Raw genomic sequence first — 7,971 nt, forward strand, 5'->3', positions numbered from 1 at the left:
GCAGGTTTATAAAATTTCATAAAAATGTGATTATTCTATTATCGATGGTAAAGGATTCAGATAACTATAACATAATAATTGAGAACAATCAAACTGCATGGGTTGAGACGAGAGACAGCGTATATCACGATTGTCAAGAAGGCATCGCGAGCCCTGATATATGCCTCAGATCGCTTTTATTCAGGTATACACACACGCGAAGAGCCAGTTTGCAGCTAGTTCTACACGTGCGTCCATAATCTATGGTGTTGGGATATTTCGGTCGCTCGAAGTCCATAGCTATTTCCGAGTCCCCTCGAAACCGTGAGAGCTTTAGGTATCCCAACGAGCAAAACGAATCGCGGCGAAACTCCGCGAAGGATAAATTTAACCGCTCCACGGTTCCTTCCTTTCGGGTGATCCACCATGGTCCGGGGGTTCGACCCCGTCGCCTCGTCTCGTTTTCGTTACGCCACCGAAAATAATTGCGGCGATCTCGCGCTCCTTGCCACGTAGGAAACGTAGAAAGGATTCTTGTACGGAGAAAACGCACTTGTTGCGCCGGATTATGTAATCCTCTCGGGATACGATCTCGCGCTGGTAGCATGCAAGATGTTTATTTATAGAGACTGACGCGTTTTTAGAAATGCATTCTGCAGCTTGTGATAAGGAGCAATTTGGATTAGATGGATAGATATCAAGGGTGGAGGGGGGGGGGGGAACTTTCTTCCTATTTTGTTACGGTGAAGTGTAGTTACTTAGTAAATTGTTTCTGGCAACATTAGTTGGACCTATCAATGTTACAGCCTATTTGAGAAATTGTGATTCAAAGAGAAATTCGGAATAAAGAAAATGGAACAAGATTATCGAACACAATGGCCCAAATAAATAATCGTGAAACATAAGAAAATACTGTTTGAATTTAATTCTAAAATATAAGGAACCTTTTATGCCAATCTATCTTATTTCAAATTCTGTCTGTATAAACGAATGGGAACAAGTTTATTCAAAACACACCTGATTCTCTTATCGTAACGCATATCTCATATCATTAAAGTTGAACCTCGTTTTTTGAATTTAAATTACTGAGAATGAATAATCGTGATCGCGATACACGAATCATCGTCCGAGACAAGCGAAATATTAAGCGGCGTGGAGCAATTTAACGATACGTTTTGTGGCGGCGATTCGCGACTCATAGAGATATTATCTGACGCGATGCAGGGATAAGGGCTGGCGTAATTTAGCAAACGCACGCGGACGATCCTGTCTTCCACCTCCGCGTTTCGTGCCACGGTGCTATCGCGGAAACACGCGATAATACCGATACAACTGGTCCGTTTCATTACATCACGGCATTACCGGTTACGGTTACATCACTCCTGCGTTATCGGTTACACGTCTCTGTTGCTGGATTCATTTGCATTTCCAGGCCAGGATTGCTTCGATCCTCCCGCTGCATGAAATAATGACTCATTGTTTCCGCGTGGGATGGTTAATTAACGCGCCGACTTACAAATTATCAGATAATTTCACAGAGCAATTAGTACAGGCTATTGTTTAACCCTTTCCAATTAAGATATTCCAATTGGTGTTAATAACAACACGAAGGAAGTAGACTCCAATAACACCGGAATATGATAGAATATCAATGTTATTCACAATATTAGCCGAAACATATAATGGGATAAATGATGGGAAAGTCATTAAATACCTTAGCTCCTTAAGAGTAAACCCACTGTCTGTAGTTCTTGCAATAAAAATGTGTTCATATGAATGTCAAATTTTGTCGATCAAATTCATGGATATAGATTGTTAAAAGTTGCATTATGAGTTATCCTCTTTTATTATTTCGGTAGAATGGTATCCATGATATAAAGATTTAGTGTCATTTTATTAAATTTCCGAGTATAGTTGTTGATTTCTTGAGATTATATTATTTTTATTATAATGTTTCTAAAGAGAACAAAGGTTTTTCATACGTTGCGTCTTGTCAGTGAAAGGGTTAGATAACTCTGTCAACGGACGTTGTTGCAGTCACGTAGTGAAAAGGCAGACAAAAGTGCGTTCTGGTTGATCCGAGAGGATCCACACACGGATCTGCCTTACGTTCTCGTGTAATCTAACAAACCGGTATTATACGAGACGGCGGGCGTGATCCTCTATCCCCGCCTGTATCGTAGGTACCTACGACCTTACGACATCGACTCCTGCCTCCGAAGGGGCCGAACGGCAAAACGAAAAAAAAGAGGAAGTAAGGTGGACGGCCTAAAAACGCGGGTACAGTCGTCTTCGAGTACCGCCTTTTGATCCGGGTTTCAGATACGTAGAACCTGGCTGCGACGTTCCCTTGCCTCTTTTCGATGGTAATTCGGCCCTTCTAACCTGAACGCCAACGCTTCTTCCATGGTAGACTTTGTCATCTTATATTATGGAGTTTTATCAGAGCGTAGGTTGTGATTGCCATTGAAGGATTCAAGGAATTTGGCTTTACGTCGGAAAAATAGAAATTATTGCAAGGCATTTGCAGTCGGAAAAGGACAAATTATTGCAAATTAGAACTAATTAATATTCAATCTTTTCAATCGGTGTGTTCATTCGGATATAGTCAGACATGAGTAAACTGTAAAGCAATGAGAATTTCTTTTCGCTACAGATGCACGTAATTGCTTAACCAAGAGTAATTCTTTTTAATCACTGTACATTCCAATATTTTTCTCTTTCATGCAAATACTGCACTTAATGGTAACTGACTATAATTTCTTGCTGTTCATAATGGAATAACTTCATAATTCATTAAATATAATTTCCTACCATTACTACCACCTGCCTTGTGCACAGTTTTACCTTTTTTACAGCAAGTGTTTCTCACATGCAGTTCTAATGCCTCTGTTATTGTCTCCAGCACAAAAAGCAGCATCGGCTAATCGTTTAAACATAGCGTCACGCATGCGAATGGGTTAAAGAACAAAGCGCGCGAGACTGCGTCTAGAAAAACAGTCGGGGAATGCGCGTGAACGGAGTTCACGCAGGCTCGCGCGATCGGGGGGCACGTCCCAATTTCTGGTCCCCGAATATAGCCGTGGGCCGGCATGACCGGTTGCTGTGCACGATTCCTCTCGGGGGACACACGTTCCCCGACTCCTCGCAGTTCCACGCGGCCTGTACACGCGTGACTCTCCAAGACCGCGTGCAATCCGACTCGCTGCGGCAGGGCCTCACTTTCACTCTGTCGCGTCGCGAAATCCGTTTTCATTGTCATACCGCCGTGGAAACGCGTGAACTCCTTCTGACACACAGAATTTCCAAGGTCCAGGGTTAATCCGAGTTTCAAATCAAATTTTCTATCTCTTCTTTAATGAAAGTTTAAGATGGTTCTATTAAAATTCTGAGATCAGATGAATGCACACATTAAGAATTTCCAAAACCTTAGTTTAACAAAGATTATTATAGTTAGGAAAATGCAATTATGATCTCTTCAACAAATTGAAACTAATTCTGTAATTGTGTTCAATTGAAAAATATCATGTGTTCTGGTATCACTTTCGGTAACTGTGTTGGTTAATAGTGTTGCATTTTGTCAATCAAACCGACACTAAAAACGCGATATCTATAAAAGATAAGCAACGAGTTGAACACGACGCGTGATGTCAGGGCGTTAAGTGTTTCCTGACAGGGTCGGCCGCAGAATTTTTGTCCGCTCGATTTTCCGCGCCGATATTAAAACTCGTTTCGTGATAGTATCTCGGCGAGGGTATCTCGATCGAGCGGCTCGTCGTATTCGCTCGCATGCCAACGCCTTTAAGAGAAATTGCGCTGCTCCGTTGAAGAGTTCCGTCCGCTACCAGAGTGGGGAACCTTCCTCTGCTGATTCTCGCCGTTGAAATCACTCGCGGCTCACTTGAGAGATCGCGTCAATCATGGAAAAAAATTCGCATTTTCCGCCATTCTTGTCGCGGTTCATAAACTATGTGCTGTGTTAGCAATAAGGAAAATATTGGTAGAATTCTGATTTGAAATGAGTCTGACTCAAACATCAAAATTGAAGTTTTTTTAGAAAATAAAATTTTATTTTAAACAAACTTTATTCAAAACAATTCTTACGTATATAATCTGTTTTTTAAATATACTTTTCGCAGATTTTTTTATTACATTTAGCACAGACGCCCTTACGTCTATTTTTTTGCATGATACTTAAACTTCGACTCTCGAACAATGAGTCAAATTGAAATCGGTTTATGAGAAATTGTTCACCAGATATCGATCGACGTGTTAAAAATTGCTTTGACCATGAGAACATCATCACGTTGATGGAGTAAGATCGGTTTGACCAGTAACGATAGTTCGAATAATCCTTCGCAGCTGGGCAATTAGTTTCGCGTTTCGTTCTCTCGCGAGATCCACGGAGAGTAGAGGCGTTCTTCCGTGATGGATGATACTACCGCGGATGTGTTTCTCGTCAGTGTTCGCTGGTAATCGGTAATTACAGCCGTTTAGCCGGCTGAATTAATTATCCGATCGTGCTGGAGATGAACGCGGTTCGACAGTGAATTATGATTATAATACGTTGCTTAATGCAGTCCTGTCCTGAGTCCGAGTGAGCAACAGAGTTGGACATAAGAAGATTCCTCAGAAAATTATTATTCATATGTATATCAACATATACATATAAATTCTACGCTTCAAGTTTATGAATTTGTAGAAACGATTAACGAACCAAACATAATTGATTTTGTAATTAAAACTTTATTTCTTTTACGTATATGTACAATGCGTTCAAAAGTGTTAGAACTTATAGAATTTGAAGGAAACCTGAATAAATCATTAAGAAACTAAAAAAATTTGTACGAATTATTGAATTTTTTACTTCGGCCTATGAAATGTTTTATTAAAAGTTCTTTCCAATTATACATTATAGTTTAATTATTATTAAATTGTCTAGGAGTGTACATAAAAAAGCAGTAAAAAAAATGTCAATCTTTGAATTGATAAAGTAATTCAATTTTCTCTTAATTATTCGTCGCAACAACTGTAACGTGATTAAAGAAATTGGAATAAATATTGGCGGTGACGGATGGCAGTCGGAGGGAACGAGATTGGTCCAGACGAAAGTTTGGCAGGCTGCCGAAGATGAAAATGGAAGCATATCTCGTCTTTCTGTGGCCGAACTGCCGGGTCGACGAACCCACCGCCCGATCTCTCTAGTTTCTACACTACCTTTCCCTCGTTCTCCGTTACTCCACAAGGGGTTAAACTCTCTCCTCCTCGCCTCAATTTTGTCCGCAAGCTCGCGTTTAGATTTAGAAACATCCCCGGCCGCTCCGGAAATCCGTCTTATCTCGTTCATTCCGACCGGCTCGTGCGAAAATGTTCTTACACATCAAACACGGCAATAGTTGCGATTTTTCTCATTAGAGCATGAATAGAAAATTAGAAATTTAATTCCTTAGACCGTGAAAATATTTATTACCGTAAACGGAATTGTAATAAGATTAATTTTGACAGACTCTATTGAATCATTGGAAATATTTAAAATAGAAGAATTTTCTCATGGAAGAAATAAATTTCGGATCTGAGTGAAAGTTAATCCCAGGGAAAGAGGATCCGACTCGTTTGAACTTGAGCGAGGAAAAGATCTGAGGACGTGGGCGTGAAATTCTTCCGAGAGCCGCGGCGATCGCGCGCAAACGAAGGATTTAGAATGACGCGACGACGGTTCGCTACAAATAAACTCGCGGCCGTACTTACTTACACACTTATATATATGCACGTGATGTCATCACCGAACCAGTACCAATGTCGTTCCTGCGCGCAGTAAATTTTTAAACTCATCTTTATATCTGGAAGTTCCCAATGACTTTTCTTAAAAAATTTTCCTCCTGACATTTTCTCTTTCAGTATTTCATACTTTCCTTTACATTCGTGCAATCATTTGTCATTATTCATCTTACTTAATGTACTCAATCAAAAATTTTCATTTCAAGACTTGCATTTGACACTTGATTTTTAAATAAAATGCTAGAAAGTATTTGGCATTTAATAATTAAATGTCTGTGTGTAATAGTTGTACGCCTCGTAAATTTCTTGTACTTGATTCTAATGACAGATTAATGGAGTTTAAATCACAGATTCCAGAGATATAATCATTGAGGCTGAGCAAACAGCAACTCTGTTGCATGGAAGTGTTAACTGCTTCTAACTAAATACATTTGTGATCAAGTTGAAGAACGAGCACCAGTTATTCCGAGCTGAAAAATCGTTTCAATGACTATTAGCACAAAAGAAAAACGTGAACTTCAATAGTTTCATAATACTTCGTACGATCTTAAATATACATTTAAAAATTATGAATTACGTTGTTCTGCTATTCTTGTAGTATCGTAGGATTTCATACAATGTTTGATGTCTAAAGAATTGTTTTTAGTGAAGTGGTTTTCTATTTCTTGCTCGAGCTAGTCGAACACGAGTTTCAGGCATCATTTTTCGTGGTCTATTTTTAATAGGCGGCCTCATTCGTCATATCGAGAACTGCTGGTCTTCTTTTTTTATCAACGTTACGTTCTACGGCCGGTAACAAAATGTTGCCGGTGATTGAAACCGGTTGTCAATGCAGCAGCGTTGAATTAAAACAGTCTCAATACGTGTCGCGAAAGTGTTACAATCACTGATCGACGATACATTCGATCGGGAATCATTGACACTCACGTCCGCATAAATCTCTGTGATTAATTCGAATCATATGATCGCGTTAGTCGCTTATTTTTATGCGATTACGACTTGAGGTGCACGGAAGCAGGAAGATGTAAATTTCCAGTAACGTAATTGCTCGAGATCAATAATTTCCAATGCTAATTCACCGATTGATGATACTTGTCGCTTTATTAATCGAAGATCAGGAAAACTCAATGGAATAATTGTTGAGATTTTATGTAATGACTTCATGGAGATGGAAAGCGGCGAAAAGAATTGATTTCTGATAGTCGAGGTTTGGAGATCTCTGGATATACGATCTTCGTAAAAAGTTATGTGTTCTAAATATAATGCATTCCCTGATTTTATATAACTATACGCGTAAAGAGGTATACATTCAAGCCTGGGTATTATTAAAATAAATTATTTACAAAATAATCTTGAAAATAAAATGCTACTTTTTATCTGACTGAGTAACTTTAAAAACAGCGATGCTAATTGACCTCTAGGACCTTAAGATTAGACGTTTATGAATGAAAGATAAGATTAGTTACTCTCGTTATGAAATTTGACTGTAATTATGCTAAAATATCATCAAAAGAAGTTGATAAAGAAATGTATTATTGAAAGAATTATAATAATTATTATGTATAAATTTTCATAATACAAGAGAAGCTTATATTGAATTATTTTATAAGCTCGAATAGAGGTAGAGTTTTTTAGAAGGAAGTATTCCAAAGTTCCTATTGGAAAAGTGTACATGCTGCCTCATTAAGCAGCCACCGATTTTTCTACCGGTTCTTAATTACCGTCACCGTTTGTCAATCGTTGCCTTATTCGTTTGTACGTTCATTGACCTGTTAGTTTCAAACGAGGAACGACTTAGAACGTAGGAATTTTCGTTGCGTGTCGATCTGAGAAATCGCAAGAGAGAAATTGGACTGGCTGTATTTCGGATCTCGAGATAAACAAATGTCGTGGAAATGGTTTCGGAATGGTCGTTTACATTACGTTTCGAGAAACGATTTGAAATAGATCCAGTGAACAGAGGGATGATTCGTTGGCTCGTTGTTGTGACGTGAATTATTTCCAAGGTTTCGGTGCGTTCAGACTTAGTTGTATGTATTATTAGTAAGTAGACTGCGAATTTTCATGCGAAACAGAATATTTTTGTGTTCATTCAAGTAATAAAATGCACATATAATTTTCTCCTGTTGTTTGAATACTGAGACACATTGCTTTGTGTTCAATAGTAAAATAGGATTTTTAGATAATGGGAGGATGCTAATAATAAAAAGAAGT

At 38.8% G+C, this 7,971-nt stretch overlaps 1 protein-coding gene across 10 annotated transcripts in view; it reads left to right on the forward strand.

Moving 5' to 3' along the window:
- Positions 1 to 7,971, forward strand: part of LOC108631257 (muscle M-line assembly protein unc-89) — a 44,053-nt gene that overhangs the window by 7,256 nt on the left and 28,826 nt on the right. The window lies entirely within an intron of this gene.

This window comes from Ceratina calcarata, unplaced genomic scaffold (assembly GCF_001652005.2).
Source record: "Ceratina calcarata isolate Rehan_Ccalc_2016 unplaced genomic scaffold, ASM165200v1 scaffold86.2, whole genome shotgun sequence".
Taxonomy (NCBI): Eukaryota; Metazoa; Arthropoda; class Insecta; order Hymenoptera; family Apidae; genus Ceratina; species Ceratina calcarata.